Genomic DNA, 12,346 nt, shown 5'->3' on the forward strand with positions numbered 1-12,346 from the left:
CTAACTGCTGTTTTTCAGACCAGAGGTCTGTACACGGACCCTGGATGTCCTTCCATTTCTCCTTTAAAGACTTGGCCCTGACTCCTCAAAAGGGATCGACCTGCTGATGTTGCGAATGGTAGACCAGAGTAGGTTTGATGGACAAGGTGTTACTTAATGAGTGTAGGGGGACACGGGCGAGCAGTCCAGAGCACAGGCTAACCTCTACTCAAAGCCAGAGATGGATGCTCTGGTCTCAGCTCTCGGGGTTCCTTTTCCAGACCCCACAGTACAGCGATAGCTCTGGGGCCCTGGGTGGGTGGGGCCTGTCCCTGGGGCGGGGTTCCCGGGAGCCTCGTGGCCAGGGTGACCCCGCCCCCTCCTCCTGCGCGCGCTGCGCTCTGACTCCGCGGAGCTGTCCAGCCTCAGTGCCTGAGCTGATCGCCTCTCGCGCGCAGCGCCTCCTGCCCACCTCCCCGCTTGGTCCCAGCGCTGCGCTCCCGCCCTCCCGCCTCGCCTCGCCCTGCCCCGCCGCGGCCCGTCCACTGCTCCCCGCGGGCCCGAGCCGGCCGAGCGGCTGCCCGCCAGGGATCTGAACGGCGCGGCGGGGCCGGGAGCCGAGGGACCCTCAGAGGGGACCGGCGGCCCCGGACGGCTGCCGGAGGGGCGGCCGTGCGTGGATGCGGCGGGAGCTGGAAGCCTCGAGCAGCCGGCGCCTTCTCTGGCCCCGGGCGCCCTATGGCTTGAAGGTAAGAACCGGCGGGGTGGAGAGACAAGCAGTTTGTGGCCTCTACACCGGTCGAAGTGCCCAGAGCTGACCGGCCGGGAACAGAAGTTTGTCCAGCCACTCTAGCGCCGCCGGTCCCGGAGCACCATTTCCACAGAGTCTCCGTCGGGCAGATTGCGCCCCGGGCGTCAGGAACCTGAAGGATGGCATCCCTTACCTTCCTTCTTACTTAGCGGACCTTCGCGCTGTCCTGTCCAAGCGGGAGTCCTTATCCTGGGTAACAGTGGGGTGTAGCTGTGGCTTCGGAGGGTAGGGTACTGTCCTACTGGTATTCAAGACTAGGACCCCAGGCGCGCACTAGAGTTTCCCACCACCCAAAAGGAAAGAAGGTTGTTTCTTCCTTTCTGTTGTTGGTGCAACCTGACCTTTCTGTTGTTGGTGCAACCTGAGACTTTTTGAAAGGGCTAAAAGCCAAAGGTTGCTGCTTCCGGGAGCCGTCTTCCACCCTCAGGCTTTCTGCTGTCCTTGGTGCTGAATTCCTGTTCTCTGTCCTCTGCTCTGTTACCCAGTCCGGAAGAAAGCCGAGTATTTTAGACCCATTTTCCCCAGGGAGTGTAAGTGACAGTGGGGGCGGGAGACAGTGGTAGAGGGTGACTGTCCATCTCTGGAATGGATCAAGAGCCCCACTAAGTGCATATGGGGAGAAGCTTCTCTAAGCGTCACACAGAGCGCTTCCCTTTTTCCTTTTTTTGCGGCGGGCAGCCTGTGAGGTTCCTCTTGAGGAGCAGAGGTAAGAGAGCCGGTTGCCATCTACACAACAGGCTTCGCCATGGACACAAGGAACAGCACTGCAGTTCCCTGGGGATAGGCCCTTGTTCTCAGCCACAGGGAAGCTGCTTCAGCGAGTCATCTTTTCCTCACTTGGTACCTCACTTCTTTTCTGGGGCCCCTGAGGTTGGATGAGGTGCAATCCAGTGAGTAGACTCCCTCTCTAGGTCCTTCTGCACACTCAACAATTTATTGATTCTGACTAGACTGCAAACCTTTTAGGACAATCCTTGCTTCTCTCCTTGGGAACTAGATGTTCAGTGTTGCTCCAAACCCCACTTCAGATGCAAATACTGTGCTTATGCCTGATCCACCCCACTGCATTAGGGCTAAGCCGAATTGAGAAAGCATTCTTTTCATCTTTCCTATGTGCTGTTGTTTGATAAGGGTGGGCAGAAAGCAGCCTACATTAGTGCAACCGATTTCAAGAGAATCAGGAGGCTGATTTACTGGGTCTCAGCCCCCTGCCTTGTACTTTGTGGTTTCGTGTTTGCAAATGCACTATGAATCTGTTTTCTTGGAGCTTTGATGACATCTCTGAAGTCAAATGTGGAACAGGGTAGAGATTTGGGAGGGTTAGACCCAGAAATAAGTGGGGAACTCCCAGCTGTGTTCTTCTTGCTTGTTTGTGCAGCTGGGGATCAATTCCAGGGTCTTGTATACACTAAGGAAGTGTTCTACTATTGAGCTACAAATCCAGCATTTCTCAGCGTTGGTCTCCTAAAGAATGTTCTGAGTTCCACCAACCTTCCTAGCTTGGAATGTGAAGATACTGATCTGCTGCAGAGGTCCTAGGCAGTATTTCCCTAAGGGATTGCAAAGAAAGCTCTGCATCTGAATCATCTGGGAAGCTGGTTAAAAAGTCATATTTCTGCCTCTTTTCCAAATAAAATGCTGAATTAAAGTTGAGGCCCATAATGTTATGTTTCACTGGGTGATTCATATATATATATATATATATATATATGTATATATATATATATATATATATATTGGGGAAAATACCTCTCATGAAAACTAGGATTTCTAAGAGAATCTGTGCATGTTTTTAGTGGATATGAATTAAAGTCTCCCATTTATCAAGCTGTCTCCTAAAGTTATTCAAGTTAAATTCTTCAACTGTGGGACTGGGGATGGAAGATCCATCCTCTAGATTCAGTCCCTTTCTTGGGTACAAAGGTGCAGCCCAATTTCCATTGGTCCACGATTCTCCAGACTTTGATTTTTCTCACCAGTATGGATGCAGACAAGCCTTGTGTAAATGCTATTGTTCTCTGGAGGCCAGCCTAGTGTGTGCCTCTTTTGCACCCTCTCTTGTGAGTGATGGTCCTTTCTGCTATCAACAACTACTCTTGAAATGCCAAGACAAGATTACATCAGCCCAGGAGCACATCATGCTTCCCAAGGCTGGTAGCCATTCATTCCTTCTTGGCAGTGACCCTTTAAATCTACTGTTTTGAATCTTTGTTCCATAAACTGGAAGGTTCGTGGGGATGAATCAGCCATCAGTCATCTACCTTTCAAGTCAGATTATTTCTGTTTATAACATGCAAATCTAACCTTGAGAATAATTTTAGAAGAACCTCAACATGAGAGAAACTCAGCTCTCCTCTGGAGCCAAGGGAGACAGAGGGGCAGCTCAGAGTCACATAGAGAAGATTGCCTTAAATATACCTGAGATCAATCTGCTGAGGCCAAATGGGTCTCATGCCACTGTTCTCTGATAAAACAAGAGTAAGGGGAAACATGCATGGACGCTCATGGAGAGAGCTGTCTTCATCCCCCCTGCTAGTGAAAACCGCACTATGAAATTAAGAAGTATGGGCCGGGCAGTGGTGGTGCACGCCTTTAATCCCAGCACTTGAGAGGCAGAGGCAGGTGGATTTCTGAGTTCGAGGCCAGCCTGGTCTACAGTTCTAGGACAGCCAGGGATACACAGAGAAACCCTGTCTCGAAAAAGAAAAGTATGGCTGTGAAAATGTGAGTGTGATACAGTGGTGTGTGTGTGTGTGTGTGTGTGTGTGTGTGTGTGTGTGTGCTGCAAACATTCATGCATACATGAGCCCATGGGGTGAATATGATGTATAATGAGACATCCTTGAACTGACTCTACCTCTTCCAGAGATTCATATTTTTTCAGCTGATGTTTTCTACAAAACTTGAACATGAACGTGCTTTTGTACCTTCACAGGTTGTGTTGAATCCAAGCTGAGATTTTGTATCGTGTTGTGTGCCAACTGTTCACTGTTACCTAAGTTAATAAGTTTGGAGAAAACTTAGAGTATGGCCCAGTCATCCTTATTTCTCTCAGATACTTTTAACAGGACTTCAGAGCCTATGATTATTTGGACTCCTTGGAGGTCATCCTGGATGACCTTGTTTGCAAACACTGTCAGAGCAACTGTCCCCAAATACTGAGCTTCCTTCTATTATCTGCAAAAGAGTAGTGTCAAGTTACTGGTTCCTGGACTCTCTAATTTGACTTAGTGACCAAAGCACCTCAATCCTACCAGGTGACTCTGCTTAGCAGGGACACTTCTGGTCACATAGGAAGTGCGTGAAACTCAGAGATGTTAGAAAGGACACAGTTTGGTTCCGTTCCTCACCAGAAACCCTCGTCTGTCTGCCTGTGTTTTTCGTCACTTAGCTGAACTCCAGTGTCATGTTCCCTTCTTTTTATCCACAAAAAGGCATCTTATGGCCCTGGAAGGATGCTGTGATTTGTCCTTGGGCCCATGCACTCCCACCTTCAGATTTCCATGATAATTTATAGAGAAACTGGGGATGTGAAGGTTGTTTATTATTTTCCAAGTCTGGGTGACAGACTGGTGTTGTCTTTCTAGTACCTCTAAGGGTGCTGGAGTCCAGTGCTAATAGTCTCTGCCTCTCATTTTCCCCCAATATCCATGTAATTGAGGATTTCTTTCTTATTTAAAGCTATAATAGAATCATATTATCTAAATGCATAGGCTTGGAAAGTAGCTTGACTATAGTGTCAGACTGTGATGATGAAGGAGAGAGAAAACCAAGACTCAGACTCTTGGTTTGAAGATGAGTCCAGAAAAAGGCGAAGCACTTGCTTTTGGGACAACACACATTGCCTCATTTTTGTCCTTTGAGGTAAGCTCAGTCTGACGAATGGGTTAAATTGACACCTTTGGCAGGCAAGCTGCCCCTGGGAGAGAGTCCTCCATTCTTTCCCTAGGAGACACAGAGATGTTCTTCTTCAGAGGAGCCAAGGATCCTGTTGGCTCAAGTGTACAGGGAGGAGTCAGAGATGAGTCACTGGGGCCTGGGGACTCCCTTGGATAGAAGAGGCTATATTGTTGCAATGCTCTAAACTCAGAGGCCTGGAGGTTGATTGGAAGGTTTTGGAGACTATGGGACAGTGTGGTGTGTGTGTGTGTGTGTGTGTGTGTGTGTGTGTGTGTGTAGGTAAGAGCAGAGGAGAATTGCTTGCATGGGCTCCCAAAATAGACTGATGTTAAGAGTACACTGACCACATGCATTAGTTTCATACAACATGGATAGTTTTGTCGTAATCTTAGGTCACCTGTAAGGACTTCCCCATTTCCCAGGAGGCCAAGAGGGAAGTCTGCTGTCTGCCCAGGTAATAAGAAGAGCAAGGAGGACCCCTAACTTCCCCAGAGCCCTGGAATGATGTCAGCTTGGTCCCAGAGAGGGTTTAGCCTCCAGTGGTTCAAAGCACTGCCTATCGGCACAGAACTGAAGCTGTGGCCCCAGGGACTCTCTGCTGTAGATGTCTGGGAGAAAAATGAGTGCTAGGGCCCCATCTATTCATCACCGAGCTCCTTTAGAAGTGCCTGTCCCCCTTGTTCCCGCCTCCGCCTTATTGTTATTGTTTGGGTCTAAGTGGCCCAGCAGGGGAAAGGCATTAGAAATGAAATTATTTCTGTTGCATACTGTATAATTGCCTCAGTTCCTTCCTGTTACCCCAGGCAGCAACATCACGAGCAGTTCCCTGGGAACCCTTGGTCTGAGAAAGAGCCTGGCTCACAAGCTTCCTTAGCATGGCTGCTTATGACAACTGGGCCTGCTCACGAGCCCCTCTCCCTCCCATTGCTGGCCTCATCATTATAGCGGCCAACATTTAGCACTCGCTTGCTGGGGGTAGGAGATTGTGCCATTGTGCTCATCACTTGACATGACTTGTCCATTTCAGCTCACTGCCCGGGAATGACTCTAGAAGTGGGTATTCCTCTTATCCCCATTTGGCAGAGAGAGACCCATGACCTTAGAGAAGTAAGTGGCTCATGCAAGGTCATGCAGCTAAGGTGAGGGTGGAGAGTCAAAGTCAGACTGTGTGATGGTTAGATGCTAGGCCTGGCTGACTTATGTAAGAGGCATAAATAATGAGAAAGGGAGAAGACTGGGGGTGGGGAGAGTCTTCTTTGATTTCTTTCATGCATGGCAGGTGGTGAGAGAGAAAGAGGAATGTGTGTTTGCTCATGTGCTTGTGCCGAGGCTGGGGGAGGATGTGGGTGTCCTGCCTTATCACTTTCTGCCTAATTCCCTCAAAACAGGGCCTCTCTCTGAAACTGGGGTTTGCCCTTTTCCATTAGACTGGCTGGTTCTTTCATCCTCACTGCTGGGATTATAGGTATGCATGGATATGGCTGGCCTTTATGTGAACGCTGGAGATAGGAACTCAGGTCCTTATATGCTTGCAGAGCAAGTGACTTTAACTACTGGGCTATCTCTTCAATCTGAATAAGTCTTCTTTAATAAGGGACGTGCTTGTAAATTTTGCAGGTGATACCAGGAAAGTAGAAGATGCATGAACTTACTCTGTGGCATTCTTAAATTTGAGGACTACCTGCGAAGTTTTGCTTCACCCTGGATCTGAGCTCCTTTAGCTGCAGTGTGCTAGGAATGTACGTTAGTGAGCAATGAAATGCTAGGTTCAGGAGGCAGGGGCAGAATGGAGGTCAGAACTGTCATACACGTCTTCTAACGTGGAAGGAGGACCAAGAGACAAGGTGTGAATAGGGCTGGGACTTGGTGATGAGCCTTCTTCCCCACATCTGAGTGACGACTCAATCTGTCTAAGGAATGAAAAGCAAACTCCTGTTGACATTCATGTCTCTTTGTTATTTTTTTTTTTAATAATAAACACCTGGATTGAACAATCACTTGTCTTCAAGACTCAGCTGCTTGGCTACATAGGCAGGAGAGGGTGGACAGACCCAAGAGCCAACAGAGGGGTAATTCCTGAGAGCTGCCTTTAAGAACTAACCAATTGGTATATATATATATATTTTCTGGTTGGAAGAGACAGTAGAGGCCTGAGTATCATTGATCATCTTACCTACACATGAATTTCTTCAAGTACAAAAGAAGGGAGCCAATATGCTCAATCCCTCAGGATTCAAGAGCACAAGAGGCTCCATTAAATTGATAGGAAAAAAAAAGATATTTACCTTGAAAGAAGCTAGAAAGGTTCTGGCCTGTTGTTGAATCTCGCCATATATTTTATGGCTAATGTGTACCAACAGTTTGCTCCCTATTTAACCCCTTAAAACAACCTAGGATAACAGATAAGTCTATGACCTCATAGGCTTGGAGTCTGGTTCTAACTCTGACACTTCCTTTCTATGTGATCAGAGGCAGACCGGTTAATCTCTACCACCTTGAGGTTTTGTATGGGTGGTTGTAACGACAGTGCTAACGCCAGTGATAAAGACCGAAGGAACAGATCTATGGCACTGCAAAGACCCCTGTTTAGTAATAGCTGGGTGCTCACTGTAGGGACAGTTACTGCTAACTACCTTCCCCCTAATTTAGAAGCTGATTTTACATCTCTAGAATGATGTTCCTAAACTTCCACAGAATTCAAGCTTATGCTTCTTTGTTATACTCTACATTTATCCTTACCAAAGTTATTTGGCGGGCACCTGTCAGAAACTCTTACTCATCCCAAGGGAGAGGGATTTGAATAGCTTTGTCACCCCTTTGAATTAAGCACAGCTGAGCTCTCATATCACCCCACACAAGCCAGGAGGAGGCATCAGTCTTCCTGGTGATGGCTTTACATGGCCTCATTTACCCCCATAACATTTACCCCCAAGTCCTTCACCTGCTACCTTGTGGTTGATCCTTCCTGATTGGCAGAAACCTGTGGTGTGATGTGTACCCTGAAAAAGGCCATTTTAAGAGAAGAGATAAGGGCTCAGGAGATACTTGGTGGGTGATTGTTTGCTGTTCAAGCAGGAGGATCTGAGTTTGAATTCTGTCTCTCATGTAAAAAGCTGGACATGGTTAAGTGCTTTTAAAATGCCATCAGTATAGGAGAGGGCAGAGACAGGAGGATGGCTCAGGTTTACTGGATGCCAGCCTATGTTCAGTAAGAAACTCCATTTCCAAGGAATAAGGCAGAGCACAATAGAGCGAGAGCTCCTAACAGCCTCATCTGCCTTCTATACCTGCACACGTGGACATGCACACCAGCACGCATGCACACACATGGACATGCACACCAGCACACACACACACACACACACACACACACACACCAGAGTAAAAGAAAATGAAACAACCCCTCCTCATCAAACAAACAAACACACAAACAAAAACCCATAGACTTTCCATCTTCTGGGGATGTTAGTAGCAGAAGCAAATGCCATTCATGTATTGACGTGAGGAGCAGCCCTGCCTGAGAAAGGAGTGGAATTTAATAGCTTCTAGTGCTGATGCTTTCCAGTCCAGAAGGTGACATCCTCATGGGTCTTTCTATGAGTCTTTTCCTAAGAAGGACTCTTGTATGTGATGTAGTTACAGGCAAACAACTTGTGCTTGCTTCTTAGTGATGGGAAGAGATTTTGGGGAGGATAGTTGCAGATCCTGTTCCCAGGTTAGCATCCTTGGCTGTTCCTGTTTTAGATTCTGAGCATCTTCAGCTCTTTCATTCATTTACAGCAGGTCTAGGATGAGAAGTAATGATAATCAGAAACTAGCATTTCTGAAAAGGATGCAGGGATCTCTGTGGTGGATCCACACTCTGACACACAGAATTTCCTTTAGTGATGTATACAGCCAAAGGCCTGCTATGACTTGATAAAAGATAACACATCTTTGGTCAGTGTTCTCTAGGAGGCTGGGGAAAACGGGTAATGTCTATAAACCAGCACTGTCTTCCCATTATCCCTGCAGATTCCTTAGTGACAATCCAGGGTAGCCAACCTCCAAAGTGGCCTTTAGAGTCCCCACCTCCCAGCATGCATGTTCCTACACTGAACAGGGGACACATGTGTGCCAATAGGATAGGGCCTAAAGGACAGAATGTGATTTCTAAAGATAAATCTAGAAAGGATCACAGCTTCAACCCGGTTCTTTCTTGGATTGTTTTTCTGGGAAAGAGCTAGAACTTGCCATGAGGACATTCCCGGCGCCCTCTGGAAAGGTCTACATGGCAAAGAACTGGGTAAACTGTCTTAGAAGGACCTCCAGATGAGCCTTCAAGTGACAGGAGCCTTTAATTGACAATAACCCACATTGCCGTCACTGGAACCTGTGAAAGACTTTAAGCCAGAACCTCTTACCTCAGCTGTTTACATTCCTGACCCATGGAGGCAACATAGTTATTGTTCTAAGTTGCCAAGTTCTGGGACAATTGATTATGAAACAATAGATAACAGAAACTCAGAAATTATTCTCTAAAATTATGCTAACTTGTCTTCTGAAAGTGTGTGGAGTCTGTTCACAGTCTGTTGTATAATAATGGCTGATACTGCCTCTTTTAAGCCTCCTCAGTGGCCCTTCTGCTTGTGCTATCCTAGAGACTGGAAGCTTGTGTTTTGTACACTATGGCAGGAATCCCTCCATCATCATTTTTTCAGATCTGCTTCCAGTTCCCATGTTCTGTCTTCCTGCATCCCTATTCTCCAGGTATCCTCTGCTGTGGTAGCTATGCAATATAAATTATGTTTCTCATTCTCTCACCAAACTATTATTCTTGAACATCTACTGTGTGCCAGGTATTCATTTTGGCTGCAAATCCATCTGTGAACACAGCAAAGATCTCAGCCTTCCTTGAGTTTATATTACATTGGAAAGGGATAATAATATAAAGAGCATATTACTCAAGGTACCACATACCTAGGAACAGAGGGAACAGACTAGGCTTACAATGATCAGGAAGGCAGAGGTGTAGAACGAGAGACAATTTTGTTGTATTAAATAACAGGTCCAGCATGGACCCTGTGGAGAGAAAGACACTTGAGGGAAAGAGTTAAAGGATGTGGAAGTGAGCTGTTCGCGTCGGGGGAAAGACAGACATTCCAGACAGCGGAAGCATCCAGTTTGTGCTCACTTTCAAGCATTTAAAATAATTGTCTTATTCCCTGTGAAACAATAGCGGTGATACTCAGCATTTTGGAATCCTCTTTTAATTTTCAGAACCCATCAAGCAACAATAATCTCTCCTATCTGTGAAGCACTTTCATATTCGCTCTCCTGAATGCTGCTTGCAGTAACCCACTGTGGTCATTGTTACATCCTGTGTTGCAGACCAGATCAGAGAGGTGGAGTGACACTTGCCCAGAGTCACAGAGCTGGGACACTTGTCACTGCCCTATGGCATCTTATACTCTTGTGTTTTCAGTGCTGGGGCTGAACCCAGACCCCCAGTATGCTCAGCAAGAGCTCTACCCATAGCTACACTCCCAGTCCTCTCATAGCTCTGTCTTGTATTGATATCTTGCTTTTCCAAAGTTGTGTGGTGTGTGTATGTGTGTGTGTGTGTGTGTGTGTGTGTGTGTGTGTGTGTGTGTGTGGTATATGCATGTGGGTGCATGTGTGTGTTAGTGTTCACAATCCTGTATGTGCATGTGGAGGTCAGAGTCCCTCACCTCATATTTTCATTTTTCTTCAACTTAAGTTTTTGAGACAAAGTATCACATTGAACTTAGAACTCACAATTTCTGTTATATTAGCTGGCCAGCAAGCCCCCCCCCGGGGGGTGGGATGTGGGATGGGATTCCATCTATCTTACCCACCCACTCCAACACTGGAATTACGGCTGTGTCTGGCTTTTCTATTGGTGCTCAAAATCTGAACTCTGGCTCTCATGCTTACACAGCAAGCACTCACCCACTGAGCTGTCTCCCAGATCCTTATACTGCCATCATAATGCTAATATTTTGATTGTGAATTTCTTCTTTTCCCTACTTAGACTACGAGGGTTTTGAAGTGGAGAATCTGTCTCATACTTCCATGGGAATGTATAGCTGAAAGTGACACTAGGCACTCGGTAGTCACTTAAATTGTGGATTGGGTGAGGGATGGGTCAATGAGCGAAGTGTCACACTTCCTGACAGCCTCAAACTCTCTATTCACTTGAAGCTCAACAAGAGTCTGGCCGTGTGTGTAGTGTTCTTATTAGTCCACCATCACAAGATGCTTCACATGTCCCCTTCATCCTTCACCAATACTAGCTAGCTGCTGTGGCTATGTTGGGGTTTGGCTGAAAATTTTTTATAGTTGCTGTAGCCTATACGGGGAGAGAGGGTTCCTGGTTGTTAATGCCCACATCAGACAGACACTCATGCGAAGATGAAGGTACCAAGAAGCAAGGAAACATGGACAGATGGATGTATCAGTACAGGTCAGCCTGGGGACCTAGGACACTCAGGGTGGAGCTGTGCTTGGGATTGTTTGCAGTGCTCTCTGGGCTCCCTGTGTTTGAAGCTGGAACTTTTGCAGTTTGGCAAGGAAGATCAGTTCTCAGTTTGCAAGACTACATTTAACCTAAAACTCTCCAAAAATTATAAGATCTTGTATCTATGCTTCCCAACAGTATTTTTTTTTTAATGGTGTGTTGGGCTGGGGAGATGACTCAGTCAGCAAGCTGCTTACCATCCAAGCATAAGGACTCAGACTCTCCAGCACACATGTAAAAAGCCAGGCATGGTGGAGTACATATATCTACAACCCCAGAGCTAGATAGGCACACAAAGACAGAGTCCTGGAACTAGCTATCCAGCCAGTTCAGGTGAGTCAGCATGCCTCTGTTTCAGCGAGAGATCAACTCAAAACTGGAGAATTGATAGAAAAAGACATTTGATGTCTACCACTGACTTCTACATATGCACAATACGCATATGCACACATACATGTGTACACACATATATACATACAGAGACACACATAACGCAGGATAGGCCATCTAGCTATTTATCAGTATCATAAATCAACTCAGAATATGAACTTGGAAGTCAGAGTAATAGAGGTTTTTAATTTAATTTAATTTAATTTAATTGGCCACTAATGACTGGTGTGATGTTGCTCAAGTTACTAGTGCCTTTTTGAAATGCAGAATTTTGTTTTCTCATAAAATGGTTTTCTCATAAAATGATGGTGGTACTTCCTTGATGGAGTTCTGTGCTCTGTCAATGGATCATGGATGTCAAGGGCTTGGCTCGGCACAAGGCATACAGCAGTCTCTCAAATGGCATTTACTGAGTCCCACAGAGATGACCTCGTGGTTAAGAGTGCTTGCTGCTGGTGCAGAGAAAACCAGGTTTGACTCACAGCACTCACATCAGGCAGTTCACTACCACCTGTATCTCTACTGCCAGAAATCAGACATCATCGCTGGCCTCTCTGCATATCTGTATTGTACTCACATGGCACACATGAACTCATGCAGGCACACACGCACACACACACACAAACACATACGTATCAAATAATGTTTTTAAAAACATTTACTTGCATTATTCTTATAATTACTAGAATAAATGGGTATGTCCACAGGACCCTTCCCAATGTGTACTCTGCATTTTGTCTTCTCTT

General features: G+C 46.4%; 1 protein-coding gene across 2 annotated transcripts in view; it reads left to right on the top strand.

Annotated features, from left to right (window-relative positions):
* Window positions 1-406: 406 nt before the first annotated feature.
* Drd2 (dopamine receptor D2) overlaps window positions 407-12,346 on the top strand; it is a 63,625-nt gene continuing 51,685 nt past the window's right edge. Inside the window, exon 1 of one of the 2 annotated variants that reach the window (XM_031345297.1) lies at window positions 407-728. The gene's annotated coding sequence lies outside the window, so the exon portion shown is untranslated. The remainder of the gene's footprint in view (window positions 729-12,346) is intronic. The other variant, XM_031345298.1, reaches the window with a different exon arrangement.

The sequence above is a fragment of the Mastomys coucha genome, unplaced genomic scaffold (assembly GCF_008632895.1).
Source record: "Mastomys coucha isolate ucsf_1 unplaced genomic scaffold, UCSF_Mcou_1 pScaffold23, whole genome shotgun sequence".
Lineage (NCBI taxonomy): Eukaryota > Metazoa > Chordata > Mammalia > Rodentia > Muridae > Mastomys > Mastomys coucha.